We start from the raw sequence: 16158 nt of genomic DNA on the forward strand, positions 1-16158 counted from the left end.
CAAATGTGATGGGGTGCAATATTTATTACAACCAACAGGCTTTAAAATTTCAGAAATTCCTGGGTTTCAAAACACACATTACATGTAGGAGAAAAGAAATAAACCCACCTTCCCAGACCAGTTATCATGGGCAGAGTTCACAATAAGCTAACAAAAAGCCACACCCACTCCCACTTTCCACATTACCCCCTCCTTCTTGCAAAGCACCCCACGCAAGCCCAGGCTGTAGTTTGAAAAACTTCCCTGATGCCTCCCCCATGTCCTCTACTGGTTCAGAGAAGTGCTGCTTTAGAAACTGGTTCTGATTTCAGTGTGTATAAAACCATCTGAGCCAGTTGTTAAAATTCAGGTCCCTGGGTCCCAGCAACTGTGATTTGGAGGTTTTGCACATGCTAATTAGAATGCAAACGGCAGACAGGCCACATCTCTGTAGAGCAGTTGTACAGAGAACTGCTCTGCTGTGTGGAGCCAGCATCAGCATCACCCAGATGATTCCTGACTAACTTCTGGTTTGGGGTTCAGTAGGTCTAGAGTGGGGTCCAAGAATTTTCAACTCTGCCAAGTTCCCAAGGGATACTGATGCTGCTGGTCTGGGAACCACACTTTGAAAACCACTGCTTACGAAGGGCAGCAAGCCCCAGCCAGTATACCAATTACTGCCCATTGCCTGCTTTTGTAAATAAAGATTTATTGGCACACAATCCTTTCATTTACACACTGTCTACAGCAGCGATCATGCTATACAGTACAGAGGAGTAATTTGGCCCACAGAGCCAAAAATATTTACTCTCTGGCCCTTTACAGAAGTCTGCGGGCCTCTAGTTTGCAGAGGATCATCTAAACATTAGAAATATCCTGACCATGTCTATTGTCAAATTGAGACTTCTGGTACTTCATACAGATTTCAGAGAATGGAGGACATGGAATTTTATTAAAACCTAAGGATTTTTTCAAAAGAAAAAGGAAGGCCGGGTACAGTGGCACACACAAGTAAATCCTAGCAATTTGGGAGACCAAGGCAGGAGGATCACTTGAGCCCAGGAGTTTGAGACCAGCCTGGGCAACATGGTGAGAACTCATCTCTAAAAAAAAACTTTAGAATTAGCAGGGCACGGTGGTGCATCTGTAGTCCCAGCTACTTGGGAGGGCTGAGGTGGGATGATTGCTTAAGCCCAGGAATTCGAGACTGCAGTAAGCTATGATTGCACCACTGCACTCCAGCCTGGGTGACAGAGCAAGACTCTGTCTATTTTAAAAAGGGTAGGGGAGGAATGCAGGCTGCTTCTAGAAGCTGGAAGCTGGGTGTGGCTGGAGCAAAGAGGGTGGGAAAGGACGGAGGGAAGGCCACATGTTGAAGACCCAGTTACAGAAGACTCTGTGGGCCATAGGATGGTGTCAGCTTCAGTCCATGTGTGATGAGACTCTACTGGATAACTCTTCATATTTTCAAAAAAATACTGCAATAAAATAAATCTTGAAGCTTGAAAAACATAATCTGAAAAAGAAAAAAAAGGGAAAAAGGTGGAGGGAGCCAGGTGCGGTGGCTCATGCCTGTAATCCCAGCACTTCGGGAGGCCTAGGCAGGCAGATCACTTTAGGTCAGGAGTTCAAGACCAGCCTGGACAACATAGTGAAACTCCGTCTCTACTAAAAAAAAAAAAAAAATTAGCTGGGTGTGGTGACAGGTGCCTGTAGTCCCAGCTACTCGGGAGGCTGAGGCAGGAGAATCACTTGAACCCAGGAGACAGAGGTTTCAGTGAGCTGAGATCGCACCACTGCACTCCAGCCTGGGCAACAGAGTGAGACTCCATCTCAAAAAAAAGATAAACTGGCAGGGTGGACTTGATGTGATGCCTGCTAGGAGCAAGGTGACAGGGAAGCATGAAGGACAGCGCTTTTCAAGCCTGGGAGAACAGGGAGGCCTTCACCAGAAGAGCTGTTGTGCAGCCATTGGTACCTGTATTGGGGAAACATAGCATACAAGCAAGACAGCTTACAGCCTTGGTAGCGAAAATGTTTTCACATCAGAGACCGAGAACTTTTGCAGTCGTTTATGTCATCCCTTCTTCTCCAGACAGAAGATACCAAAAAGCTGCAATCAAAGCTATCTCCATCTTATTGATAAAGCCACTAATAAAGCCAAAATGTCTGTCAATGTCAACCACAGCGTGTCAGACCAGTTCTATCACAAGATGCCCTGTATGATTGCCAAGGTTGAGGGCAAAGAAAATGGAATCAAGACAGGTATAGTCAACATGATTGACACTGCAAAGGCGATTAATCGGCCTCCAAGGTATCCTACCACATATTTTGGTGGGATACATTGTTACATTGTGAATGGATCTCATGAGGCCAATAAGGTGCAAGACATGTTGGATGGATTCATTAAAAAATTGTTGTCTGTCCTGAATGCGAGAGTCTTGAAACAGATATGCACGTCAAGCCAAAGCAGCAAACAATAGGTAATTCTTATAAAGCCTGTGGCTATCAAGGCATGCTTGACACACACCATAAACTCTGCACATTCATTCTCAAAAACCCACCTGAGAATAGTGACAGTGGTACAGGAAAGAAAGAAAAGGAAAAGAAAAATAGAAAGGGCAAAGACAAGGAAAATGGCTCCGTATCCCGCAGTGAGACAACATTACCACCACCACCAAAGAAATTAGCCGTCCTCCATATACAGTGGAAGAAGAGGAGGATGATTGGGGGGAAGATACAAGTGAGGAAGCTCAAAGTCTCAGAATCGATGAAATCAGTGATCATGCAAAAGTTCTGATACTCCGTGATGATTTGGAAAGAACAGTTGAGGAGTGGGCCAACATCCTGTTTGATTTTGTGAAGAAAAAGAAAGAAGAGGGTATCATTGATTTATGTGACAAAGAAACTGTTGCTGAAGCAGAAGGACTGGATGTAAAAGCCATGGGCCCTCTTGTTCTGACTGGAGTTCTTTTTAAAGAGGAGATTAGAGAACACATAAGAAATACAGGCACCATTTCCTATGATTTTGTCACAACAACAAAGCTCAATGGTACCTTCCTCGTGGTTTGACGTGTGGGGTAGCAATGCACCAAGCTCACCTCATCTCCAAGATTCCACATATCTTGAAGGAGATGTATGATGTAGATTTTTTAGAAGAAGAGGTCATCATCAGCTGGTCGGAAAAAGGCCTTTAAGAAATATGTCTCAAAAGAACTAGCCAAAGAGATTTGTGTCAAAGCAGAACCATTTATAAAATGAAGGAGGCAGAGGAAGAATCTTCTGGTGGTAAAGAAGATGAAGATGAGAGCATTGAGGTGGTATATTAGAAGACTGTCAGTGTACCTAAAGTTGAAACTGTAAAGTCCAAAAACAAGGATGATGACATTGATATTGATGCCATTTAATGGGATGGATGCAACCTAGCTTAACAGTGTAATGCTGCAAATTCTTCTCCACTATCAGCCAGAAGCACAACATGTATGTGCAAAAGCTAAAATGGCTTAACATCAAGCTACACTATACACTAAAAATCTATTACTGTGAGTGCTCTGTAATTAAGCCCAATGAGACATCTAGGGAGTCCATACACACATTAGTGAGCAGATGCAGTTTGCTTATTTATAGCATGTTTCTTTTTGAAAAACTGGTGGTGAACACATTTGGATCACATTTATACAGTTATAAAAATAAAGATTTGATTTTGGTCATTCTTCAGATATTTGGTTCTGAATGACTTAACCTGAAGCAACTGGCTCCATTTTCAAATGTTACATCATCATTTCACCTGACAAGCATTCTTGGAGCCTGCTAGATATTGTTAGGTGCTGAGGCTGTAAAGAGGTCTTCAACAGGATGTAAAGCAAACTTATTTGTAATTACCTTATTCAGCCCATTAAGAAATAATACTGCTTAAGTTTTATCTCTAGTCCCTCCAATTGGCATCTGGTAATGTACACTGTGAGGTAGACTGATAATCACATGACAGTGCAACATCCTACTGAGAAGTAAATATGACCTGAGTGTCCTAGAAATAATTTAACAGCAGGTTTTGAAACTTGGAGAGTTGCTTTCTCATTTCATGTACACTTGCCCTAAATTGTAGTCTTTGAAGTTGTGTGCATTGCACGTTGGATGAGCCAGGGAAGTTATTACATTAACAACCATTTTGTGTGTATGTAGTAGTTGCTTCATACTGAGAGAACTCGCTTTGGGGTGCAATTAAACAATAAACTGATTTTATTTGGGGGAAACAGGGAAGGGTGCACTCACTAGCAAACCTAAGCATTAATTTTCAGCTTTTGCCGTTATGGTTTAAATTACAATTCCAAAATATTTAGACATACTGAAAGAAAAAAAAAAAAGGTAGAGGGAGGTCGGGTGTGGTGGCTCACACCTGTAATTCCAGCACTTTGGGAGGCCAAGGTGGGTGGATCACTTGAGGTCAGGGGTTTGAGACCAGCCTAGCCAACATGGTGAAATCCCGTCTCTACAAAAAATACAGAAATTAGCTGGGCATGGGTGACGGGTGCCTGTAGTCCCACCTACTCAGGAGGCAGAGGCAGGAGGATCACTTGAGCCCAGGAATTGAAGGCTGCAGGGAGGCAAGGTCACACCACTGCACTCTAGCTTGGGTAACAGAGCAGGACAATGTCTCTTAAATAAATAAATAAATAAAAATATTCAACACAAAACTTTATAAATCCTACAATGCTATGATGAAGATACAATGTCCCCCAAATCTGGAAAATTTAAGTTTATTGAGGGATCCCCCTATAGCAGGGGTTTCTGAAATATAACCAGAAATGATGAAGAGGTGAAGGTTTTGATTTTGGTCTGAGGCTATGTTGTTGCTGGGAAGTGAAAGAGTGGAAAATGACAAGAGAGCAGCTCATGTCTAAGGGGGGACACCTTCCCGAGCACTATCACCCTTGGGTTACAGGGACTCCGCTCAGTGCCTGAACCCCAGAATCAACCCTGTGTCCACTTCACAGGGAGGCTGAAAGACTCCCATGCTCCTGCTCAGAAAGCAGCAGCAGCAGCAGCAGGGGATGAGGCTGAGCTAATCACAAACTGCCACCACAAGGACCACCAGGATGCCGGCGACCATGCATGTCTTCCTGAAGGCTCAGCAGACATGCTGACCACCTCTGTTGGAGCCCTTCAGGGCCCCACACCCACCAGGGTCAGGACAAAAATCCTATGACCTTTGAAAATTGTGAGTTTTAATTTTGCTTCAACAGCTGTGAAGCCAAAATGACCAATCCTATTCTTTTGATTCATAAGAGATGTGCCACCCCTGTGCTCAGGAAATCACAAATGCTATGCCTGGGGCAGTGAGGTTAAAAAGCTCGAAACACAAGGAAAATACTCAGGAGACTTGAAAACTTGTCCACACAGCAGCATTATTCACAAGAGTCACAAAGGAGAACCACCCACATGTCCATCAAAGGATATGAACAAAACGCGGTCCATTCCCATAGGACAATAGCATTCAGCCGTGAAAAGGAATGACTGATACACACTACAACATGGATTAATCTCCAAACATTATGAGATAAGCCAGACACAAATGACCACATATTCTATGATCCCAGTGACATGAAATGTCCAGAACAGACAAATCCATACATAGTAGCTGTGATGGTTATTACTGAGTGTCAGCTTGATTGGATCGAAGGATACAAAGTACTGATCCTGGGTGTGTCTGTGAAGGTGTTGCCAAAAGAGATTAAATTTGAGTCAGTGGGCTGGGGAAGGCAGATCCACCCTTAATCTGGTGGGCACCATCTAATCAGCTGAAACGGATATTAAGCAGACAGAAAGACGTGAAAAGGAGAGACTGGCCTGGCCTCCCAGCCTACATCTTTCTCCCGTGCTGGATGCTTCCTGCCCTCGAACATCAGACTCCAAGTTCTTCAGTTTTGGGACTCGGACTGGCTCTCCTTGCTCTTCAGCTTGCAGACAGTCTGTTGTGGGACCTTGTGATCATGGGAGTTAATACTTAATAACATCCCCTTTATATGTATATACATATATATATGATGTAGACATATATATAATTATATATAGATATATATAGGAGAGAACGGATCCTTCTATATAGAGGATATATATCTGAGCTATATGTAGAAAATATATATATATAAAAAAATATGTATATCTAGCCTATTAGTTCTGTCCCTCTAAGAGAACCCTAATGCAGATTTTGGTACCAGGACTGGTTCTAGAGGAACAGAATATTAAGGATGGAGTTCTTTTGTCGGTTTTGGGGTTTCTGGAGTTAGCTGCTTAATATGATTAGACTCCAAAATGCTAAGGACTCTACTTCACATAGTATGGAGAACACTGATAGTCCTTGGCATAAACTGTTTAGAGAGTTATGCAAAATAAATGCATTTGACACTCCTGATTCACTGCTCATGAGAGGCAAGGAGTTTAGTGACTCTATACATAATACCTTTGACCATATGTGGAGATCCAAGGAACATAATGAAGCTGGTTGGTTGTTCCTAAGTTCAGCGGGCAAAGTGACAAAAGAAAATGATGAACTCAGGGATTCCGTCTCTCAGCTTCAGAAGCAGATACTGAGCCTCAAATCTGCTAGGATTGCCCCAAGTGAAATTCTTACCTCCTGTAGAGAAAGAGCTGAAATTGTGGAAAAACAGACACAAGTTCTTATCATGTGAGTGGCTGACCTGCAATGAAAGACACGTGCACAGCCTCGCCAGGTGTCTACTGTTAAAGTGAGGGCATTGATTGGAAAAGAATGGGACCCTGCAGCTTGGAATGGGGACGTGTGGGAGGACCCTGATGAAGCTGGGGACACTGAGTTTGTAAACTCTGATGAATCTTTTTTGCCAGAAGGAACAGCTTCCCCATCCCCTGTGGCGGCAACATCCCTTCCCATGCTGCCATCAGCCTTTCCACCTTTGTCTGAGGAGATAAACCTGTGCTGCCGGAGACAACAGTGATGGCCTCCCACAAGACAGTTGCCAGGCAAGATAATGTTGATTCTTCTCAGGAGCCACCCCCAAAACCCCTGTTTACTTCTAGACCTATAACTAAAGTCCCGGCGGGCCCCTAGAGGTGAGGTTGAGAATGTGACCCATGAGGAGGTGTGCTACACTCGAAAAGAACCATTTGAGTTCTCTAATTCATATAAACAGCAATCTGGAGAACAGGCATGGGAATGGATATTAAGGGTATGGGATAATGATGGAAGGAACACAGAGTTGGATCAGGCTGAATTTATTGATTTGGGCCCACTAAGTAGGGACTCTGCTTTTAATGTTGCAGCTGGGGAGTTTAAAAATGTTCTAATAGTTTTATTTGCTTGGTTAGCTGAAATATGGATTAAAAGATGGCCCACATGAATGAGCTAGAAATGCCTGACCTCCCTTGGTTTAATGTAGAGGAAGGGATCCAAAGGCTTAGGGAGATCGGGATGGTGGAGTGGATTAGTCACCTTAGACCTACTCATCCCAGCTGAGAGGGTCCAGAAGATATACCCTTGACCAATGCCTTGCAAAACAGATTTGTGAGGGCAGCACCTGCATCTTTGAAGAGCCCTGTGATTGTTCTTCCCTGTATGTCAGATCTAATGGTGGGAACTGCAGTCACGCAACTACAAAGTTTAAATACAATAGGAATAATTGGATCCTGAGGTGGCAGAAGCCAAGTGATGACACTCAACTGTCAAAGGCAAGGTGTGTGTAGCTACCGTAATGGACAGCAGAGGCAAAGCGGCAATCAGAATAGTCTGACTCGTGTGAGCTCTGGCATTGGCTAATTAATTAATCACGGTGCTCCGAGAAGTGAAGTTGATAGGAAGCCTATTGCCTTCCTACTGAATTTATACAAGCAGAAAACTTCTGGGTTGAATGGACAAAAGACTAATTTGAATTATAAAAACAGAATCACAGCCCCTCAATCAATTTCCAGACTTGAGCCAGTTTACAGACCCAGAACCCCTTGAATGAAGAGGAGGCCAGGTTCCCTTGAGGAAGGACCCCACTACATTACCAACAATTAATGTGGTGAATCTTTCTCCCATCCTTCCCCAATGAGACCTCTGGACTTTAACCAGGGTAACTGTGCATTGGGGAAAGGGAAATGATCAGACATTTTGGGGACTACTGGACACTGGCTCTGAGCTGATGTTGATTTCAAGGGAGCAAAAACGTCATTGTGGTCCTCCAGTTAAAGTACGGGCTTATGGAGGTATGGTAATTAATGGAATTTTAGCTCAGGTCCGACTTACAGTGGGTCCCCAGACTCATCCTGTGGTCATTTCCCCAGTGCCAGAATGCATGATTGGCATAGACATACTTAGCAGCTGGCAGAACCCCCACATTGGTTCCCTGACTGGTAGGGTGAGGGCTATTACAGTGGGAAAGGCTCAATGGAAGCCATTAGAGTTGCCTCTACCTAGAAAAACAGTAAATCAAAAACAATGTCACATCCCTGCAGGGACTGCAGAGATTAGTGCCACCATCAAGGACTTCAAAGACACATGGGTGGTGATTCCCATCACATCCCTGTTCAACTCTCCCATTTGGCCTGTGCAGAAGACAGATGGATCTTGGAGAATGACAGTGGATTATCATCAGCTTAACTAAGTGGTGACTCCAATTGCAGCTGCTGTACCAGATGTGGTTTCATTGCTTGAGCAAACTAACACATCTCCTGGTACCTGGTATGCAGCCATTGACTTGGCAAATGCCTTTTTCTCCATTACTGTCCACAAGGCCTACCAGAAGCAATTTGCCTTCAGCAGCAATATGCCTTTACTGTCCTACCTCAGGGGTGTATCAACTCTCCAGCTTTGTGTCATAATCTTATTCGGAGAGACCTTGATTGCTTTTCGCTTCCCCAAGACATCACACTGGTCCACTGCACTGATGATATTATGCTGATTGGATCCAGTGAACAAGAAGTAGCAAACACACTGGACTTATTGGTGAGACATTTGTGTGCCAGAGGATGGGAAATAAATCTGACTAAAATTCAGGGACCTTCTACCTCAGTAAAATTTCTAGGGGTCCAATGGTATGGGGCCTGTCGAGATATTCCAAGGTGAAGAATAAGTTGCTGCATTTGGCCTCTCCTACAAGCAGGAAAGAGGCACAATGCCTAGTGGGCCTATCTGGATTTTGGAGGCAACACATTCCTCATTTGGGTGTGTTACTCTGACCCATTAATCAAGTGACCCGAAAGGCTGCCAGTTTTGAGTGGGGTCCAGAACAGGACAAGGCTCTGCAACAGGTCCAGGCTGCTGTGCAAGCTGCCCTGCCACTTGGGCCATATGATCCAATGGTGCCTGAGGTGTCAGTGGCAGATAGGGATGCTGTTTGGAGCCTCTGGCAGGCCCCCATTGGTGAATCACAGCGGAGGCCTCTAGGATTTTGGAGCAAGGCCCTGCCATCTTCTGCAGACAACTACTCTCCTTTTGAGATACAGCTCTTGGCCCGTTACTGGGCTTTGGTAGAAACTGAATATTTGACTATGGCTCATCAAGCCACCATGCAATCTGAACTACCTATCATGAACTGGGTGCTTTCTGGCCCATCTATCCATAAAGCTGGGTGTGCACAGCAGCACTCTATCATCAAATGGAAGTGGTATATACGTGATCGGGCTCAAGCAGGTCCTGAAGGCACAAGTAAGTTACATGAAGAAGTGACTCAAATGCCAATGGTCTCCACTCCTGCCACCCTGCCTTCTCTCCCCGAGCCTGCACTAATAGCCTCATGGAGAGTTCCCTATGATCAGTTGACAGAGGAAGAGAAGACTAGGGTCTGGTTCACAGACGGTTCTGTATGATATGCAGACACCACCCCAAAATAGAGAGTGGCACCACTACAGCCCCTTTCTACAACACCCCTGAAGGACAGTGGTGAAGGGAAACCTTCCCAGTGGGCAGAACTTGGAGCAGTGCACCTGGTTGTGTACTTTGTATGGACGGAAAAATGGCCAGATGTGTGATTATATACTGATTCATGGGCTGAATTCATGGGAAGAAGTATGATTGGAAAATTGGTGACAAAGAAATTCGGGGATGAGGTTTGTGGATGGACCTCTCTGAGTGGTCAAAAACTGTGAAGATACTTGCATCCCATGTGAGTGCTCACCAACAGGTGACCTCAGTAGAGGAGGATTTTAAGAATCAACTGGATAGGATGACCCTTTCTGTGGACACCACTCAGCCTCTTTTCCCAGCTACCCATCATCGCCCAATGGGCCCATGAACAAAGTGGCCATGGTGGCAGGGATGGAGGTTATGGATGGACTCAGCAACATGGACTTCCACTCACCAAGGCTGACCTGGCTATGGCCACTGCTGGATACCCAATTTGCCAGCAGCAGAGACCATCACTGAGCCCTCGATATGTTACCATTCCTTGGGGTGATCAGCCAGCTACCTGGTGGCAGGTTGATTATATTGTACCTCTTCCATCATGGCAAGGCCAAAGGTTTGTCCTCACTGCAATAGACACTTACTCCAGATATGGGTTTGCCTATCCTGCACGCAATGCTTCTGCCAAGACTACCATCTGTGGACTCATGGAACGCCTTATCCACCATCATGGTATTCCACATAGCATTGCCTCTGACTAAGGCACTCACTTTATAGCTAAAGAAGTGTGGCAGTGGGCTCATGCTCATGGAATTCACTGGTCTTACCACGTTCCCCTTCATCCTGAAGCAGCTGGATTAATGGAATGGTGGAATGGCCTTTTGAAGTCAACTATAACGCCAACTAGGTGACAATACTTTGCAGGGCTGGGGCAAAGTTCTTCAGAAGGCCATCTATGCTCTGAATCAGCATCCAATGTATGGTACTGTTTCTCCCATAGCCAGAATTCATGGGTCCAGGAATCAAGGGGTGGAAGTAGACATGGCACGACTTACCATCACCCCTAGTGATCCACTAGCAAAATTTTTGCTTCCTGTTCCTGCAACATTACATTCTGTTGGCCTAGGGGTCTTAGTTCCAGAGGGAGGAACGCTGCCGCCAGGAGACACAACAATGATTCCATTAAACTGGAAGTTCAGATTGCCACCTGGCTGCTTTGGGCTCCTCCTACCTTTAAGTCAACAGGATAAGAAGGGAGTTACAGTGTTGGCTGGGGTGACTGACCCAGACTATCAAGATAAAATCAGTCTACTACTCCACAACGGAGCTAGGGAAGAGTATGCATGGAATACAGGAGACCCATTAGGGCATCTCTTAGTATTACCATGCCCTGTGATTAAGGTTAAGGGAACACTACAACAGCCCAATCCAGGCCAGACTACGAATGACCCAGACCCTTCAGGAATGAAGGTTTGAGTCACTCCACCAGGCAAAAAAACACAATCAGCTAAGGAGCTTGCTGAAGGCAAAGGGAATACAGAATGGGTAGTAGAAGGTAGTCATCAGTACCAGCTACGACCATGTGACCAGCTGCAGAAATGGGGACTGTAACTGTCATGAGTATTTCCTCCTCCTTTTGCTAAAAGCATGTTTGTGCATGTATACACCTGTACTAGGAAAATATCTTTATTTTAATTTCTTTTCCTTTATCACGTGACATAAGATTTATTGACTTCAGGCTAGGCACAGTGGCTCACGCCTGTAATCCCAGCACTTTGGGAGGCCGAGGCAGGTGGATCACTTGAGGTCAGGAGCTCAAGACCAGCCTGGCAAACATGGTGAAACTCCATCTCTACTAAAAATACAAAAAAAAAATTGGCCAGCGTCATGGCGCACGCCTGTAGTCCCAGTTACTCGGGAGGCTGAGGCAGGAGAATTGCTTGAACCCAGGAGGCAGAGGTTGCAGTGAGCTGAGATCGTGCCACTGCACTCCAGCCTGGGCAACAGAGCGAGACTCTGTCTCAAAAAAAAAGATTTATTGACTTCATATCAGCATTTAAGTATTATCAGCTTTATGTAATAGTATTTGGGTTGGGGATTGGTGCATTTTTGGTTGTATGAAGGATAGCTGTATTATGTTAGGTGTAGTTATGACCTTATTATTGTCTTTACTTGAAGATTATGTATGATCTCACATTGACAAGGGGTGGACTTGTGATGGTTAATACTGAGTGTCAACTTGATTGGATCGAAGAACACAAAATATTGATCCTGGGTCCTGGGTGTGTCTGTGAGGGTATTGCCAAAAGAGATTAACATGTGAGTCAGTGGGCTGGGGAAGGCAGATCTGCCCTTAATCTGGTGGGCACAGTCTAATCTACATCAGACAGAAAGGCGTGAAAAGGAGAGACTGGCCTGGCCTCCCAGCCTACATCTTTCTCCCATGCTGGATGCTTCCTGGCCTCGAACATCAGACTCCAAGTTCTTCAGTTTTGGGACTCGGACTGGCTTCCTTGCTCCTCAGTTTGCAGATAGCCTGTTGTGGGACCCTGTGATCATGTGAGTTAATACTTAATAAACTCCTCTTCATAGGTATTTCCTATTACTTCTGTCTCTCTAGAGAACCCTGACTAATAAGAGAAAGCAGATCAGTGCGGGGGTGGGATTTGGGGGAAGGGAGGAAATGGGGAGGGAGTATTAATGGATGTAGGGATTCTTTTTTGGGGTGATAAAAATGTTCTGGAATTACGGCCAGGCGCAGTGGCTCAAGCCTGTAATCCCAGCACTTTGGGAGGCCGAGATGGGCGGATCACGAGGTCAGGAGATCAAGACCATCCTGGCTAACACGGTGAAACCCCGTCTCTACTAAAAAAAAAACAAAAACAAAAAAAACAAAAAAACTAGCGGGGCGAGGTGGTGGGCGCTTGTAGTCCCAGCTACTCGGGAAGCTGAGACAGGATAATGGCGTAAATCCGGGAGGCGGAGCTTGCAGTGAGCCGAGATCCGGCCACTGCACTCCAGCCTGGGCGACAGAGCGAGACTCCGTCTCAAAAAAAAAAAAAAAAAAAAAATTGTTCTGGAATTAAAGTGACGATTACACAAGTCAGTGAGTATACAGAAAAAATACCACTAAACTGTACCCTTTAACACGGTGAATTTTGTGACATGTGAATTATATGCATTTATTTTTATTTTTATTTTTTTTTGAGACGAAGTTCACTCTTGTCCCCCAGGCTGGAGTGCAATGGTGTGAACTCGGCTCACTGCAACCTCCGCTTCCCAGGTTCAAGCGATTCTCCTGCCTCAGCTTCCCGAGTAGCTGGGATTATAGGCGCCTGCCACCATGCCTGGCTAATTTTTTTGTATTTTTAGTAGAGATGGAGTTTCACCATGTTGGCCAGGCTGGTCTCGAACTCCTGACCTCAGGTGATCCTCCCGCTTTGGCCTCCCAAAGTGCGGGGATTACAGGTGTGAGCCACTGCGCCCGGCCATTATATCCATTTATTTTTAAAAAATTTTTTGAGACAAGGTCTCACTCTGTCACCTAGGCTGGAGTACAGTAGCATAATGACAGCTCACTGCAGCCTCCAACTCTCTGGCTCAAGCAAAATCCTCCAGCCTCAGGCTCCCAAGTAGGTGGGACTACAGGCGTGCACCGCCACACCTGGCTAATTTTGTTTTTTTTTTGTTGTTTTTTTTTTTTTTTGTAGAGACATGGTCTCACTATATTGCCCAGGGTCTCCAACCCCTGGGCTCCAGTGATCCTCCCAAAGCACTGGAATTACAGGTGTGAGCCACAGCACACAGCCTCCATTTTTAATAATGAAAAAAACCTCTTTTTTCAAGAAAAAAGAAGTGCAGGCAGGCTTCCTCCAGCCTCTCCTACCACCCCCAAGTAAAGGAACTCCCAGGGTGCACAGCACACCTTTAGTCTGAGAGGGTGCAGCACTACTGCACTTACTGGATGAAACCCTCAAACACGGGAGATCGGAATGCTCCAAGCAGGGCAAAGTCTGGGAGGAAATCAGGCTGTGGAGACCGAATCCACGAACCAGTTTTCCCTGCGGTGCCAGGCCTGGGCTTGTCCAGGCTAACAGCTCGGGGCTGCATGTGCTCAGGTGTGCCTGGCACCCAGGATGGTCACGAGTCGGGCTCTCTTCCTCTTTTCCTGCTGAACCACGCCCCTCTCTGACCTCCCCATGACATTGAACCTTAAAAAGAGACTTCAGAAGAGTCAAGTTAGCAGCAGGAGCCTGGCAGCCCAGAGTGGGTGGGAAAGGACACTCAGAAGGGCTGCTCTCAGTGGGGGATCAGAGAAGGGCTCCCTTTAGACAGTGAGAAATGCCTTTTCACAGAAAAGCATCACCTTGCTACAAGCAATGTAGAAGACAAGAAAGAAAGGCAAATTGCTTTAATCTCAGGAGTCTAATTTCTCTGCTTTACTTTTTTGTTGGGGCACGGACAGTTTTTTACAGTCTAGACCAGCAGGCAGCATGCAGTCCTGAACTCGGGTTTTATTTCCATGGCACAGCACATGCTATGTGACACACCTGTCGCTATGAGGCCTCTGGAAGCCTGATTTTGTGATGTCTTTACAATACACCAAGGTCTAGATCCTTAGAAACACCTGAGGCCTGTTCCTGTCTCCCAGGGCTGCCGGCCTCCCGACAGGTCCCCTTAGCCCAGGCTCATGGAAACAGCCCCCTGTGCAACCTGCTTGGTCCTGGAGACACTCTGACATATGCCCCCAAACTCGCACGTCTGAAGCAAAGCAGCAGAATGACCCCAGCTCTGACACCAGGCTTGATGCTTGAATGTACGATGGATGAGCGCCCTTTCATAGGCTGGCTTTCCTGCACCTACCAAACATCTACTGAGTGTCTGTTATGTGCTAGGCATGGCGACGGGGCTGGCTGTGACCCTACTCGGGGATCATCCAGGCTCAGACATACTCGAGGCAGGGACCTTCATGAGGCTTCTGAATCCAAACAGAATGGGTGGGAACCCAGTCCCTTCACTTGCCAGCTGTGACCCAGGGCCCCGCAGGCCTTCCCTAGACCCCATCTCCATAAAAAAGGATTAAAGTTGGGCCCTGCGTGGTGGCTCATGCCTGTAATCCCAGCACTTTGGGAGGCCAACACAGGAGGATGCCTTGCGCCCAGGAGTTGGAGAATAGCCTGGCTAACATGGTGAAAGCCTCTCTACTAAAAATACAAAAATTAGTCAGGTGTGGTGGTGCAGGTTTGTAATCCCAGCTACTGGGGAGGCTGAGGCAGGAGAATGGCGTGAACCCAGGAGGCGGAGCTTGCAGTGAGCAGAGATCGAGCCACTGTACTCTAGCCTGGGCAACAGAGTGAGACTCTGTCTCAAAAAAAAAAAAAAAAAACAAAAAGGATTAAAGTTGTATGTGATGACTGTGCTGGCATAAGGATGACTACATTAATGTGATATACCAAATTAAAGTTATATACTTCATCCAGATCATTAATGTATTTCGGTTAATCTATTTAACTTGATGTTATATATTCAATTATTTTATATAAATTAATATTATACAGTAAATAAATATTGAAATAATTTATCTCTAAACATTTTTGGGAACCTAAAAGTTCATTTTCTTCTGAAAACTAGAACGTGTTCATGGGCCCCAGCAATGTGCCTGTGGTGCGAGTGAAGACACTGGCCCTGCCATAACCACGGGCAGGTTTCTCAACCTCTCTAAGCCTAACGCTCCTCACTAACTGTCTAGTTCAAGACGCTGTAACAAAACACCACAGACTGGGAGGCTCATAAACAGCAGAAATGTATTGTTCATAGCTGTGGAGGCTGGGTGTCCAAGGTCAAGAGACGGCAGATTCAGTGTCTGCTGTGGACCCACTTCCTGGTTTGCAGGAGGTGCCTTTGCACTGTGTCCTCACAGGACAGAAGGGACGAGGAACTACCTGGGTCTCTTTTATAAGGGCATGGATCCCATTCCTAATCACCTCCCAAAAGACCCCACCTCTTTTTTTTTTTTTTTTGAGACACAGTCTCACTCTGTCACCCAGGCTAGAGTGCAATGGCGCGATCTCAGCTCACTGCAATCTCCTCCTCCCAGGTTCAAGCAATTCTCCTGCCTCAGCCTCCCAAGCAGCTGGGATTACAGGTGCCTGCCACTAAGCCCAGCTAATTTTTGAATCTTTAGTAGAGACAGGGTTTCACCATGTTGGCCAGGCTGGTCTCAAACTCCTGACCTCAAGTGATCTGCCCACCTCAGCCCTACAAAGTGCTGGGATTACAGGCGTGAGCCACCACACCCAGTCCCCACCTCCTAATACCAT

At 45.7% G+C, this 16158-nt stretch overlaps 1 protein-coding gene and 1 pseudogene across 2 annotated transcripts in view; one reads left to right on the forward strand and one right to left on the reverse strand.

Moving 5' to 3' along the window:
* SHROOM2 (shroom family member 2) overlaps positions 1-16158 on the reverse strand; it is a 164502-nt gene that overhangs the window by 129629 nt on the left and 18715 nt on the right. The window lies entirely within an intron of this gene.
* LOC101013592 lies at positions 1941-3386 on the forward strand (annotated as a pseudogene).

The sequence above is a fragment of the Papio anubis genome, chromosome X (genome assembly GCF_008728515.1).
Source record: "Papio anubis isolate 15944 chromosome X, Panubis1.0, whole genome shotgun sequence".
Lineage (NCBI taxonomy): Eukaryota > Metazoa > Chordata > Mammalia > Primates > Cercopithecidae > Papio > Papio anubis.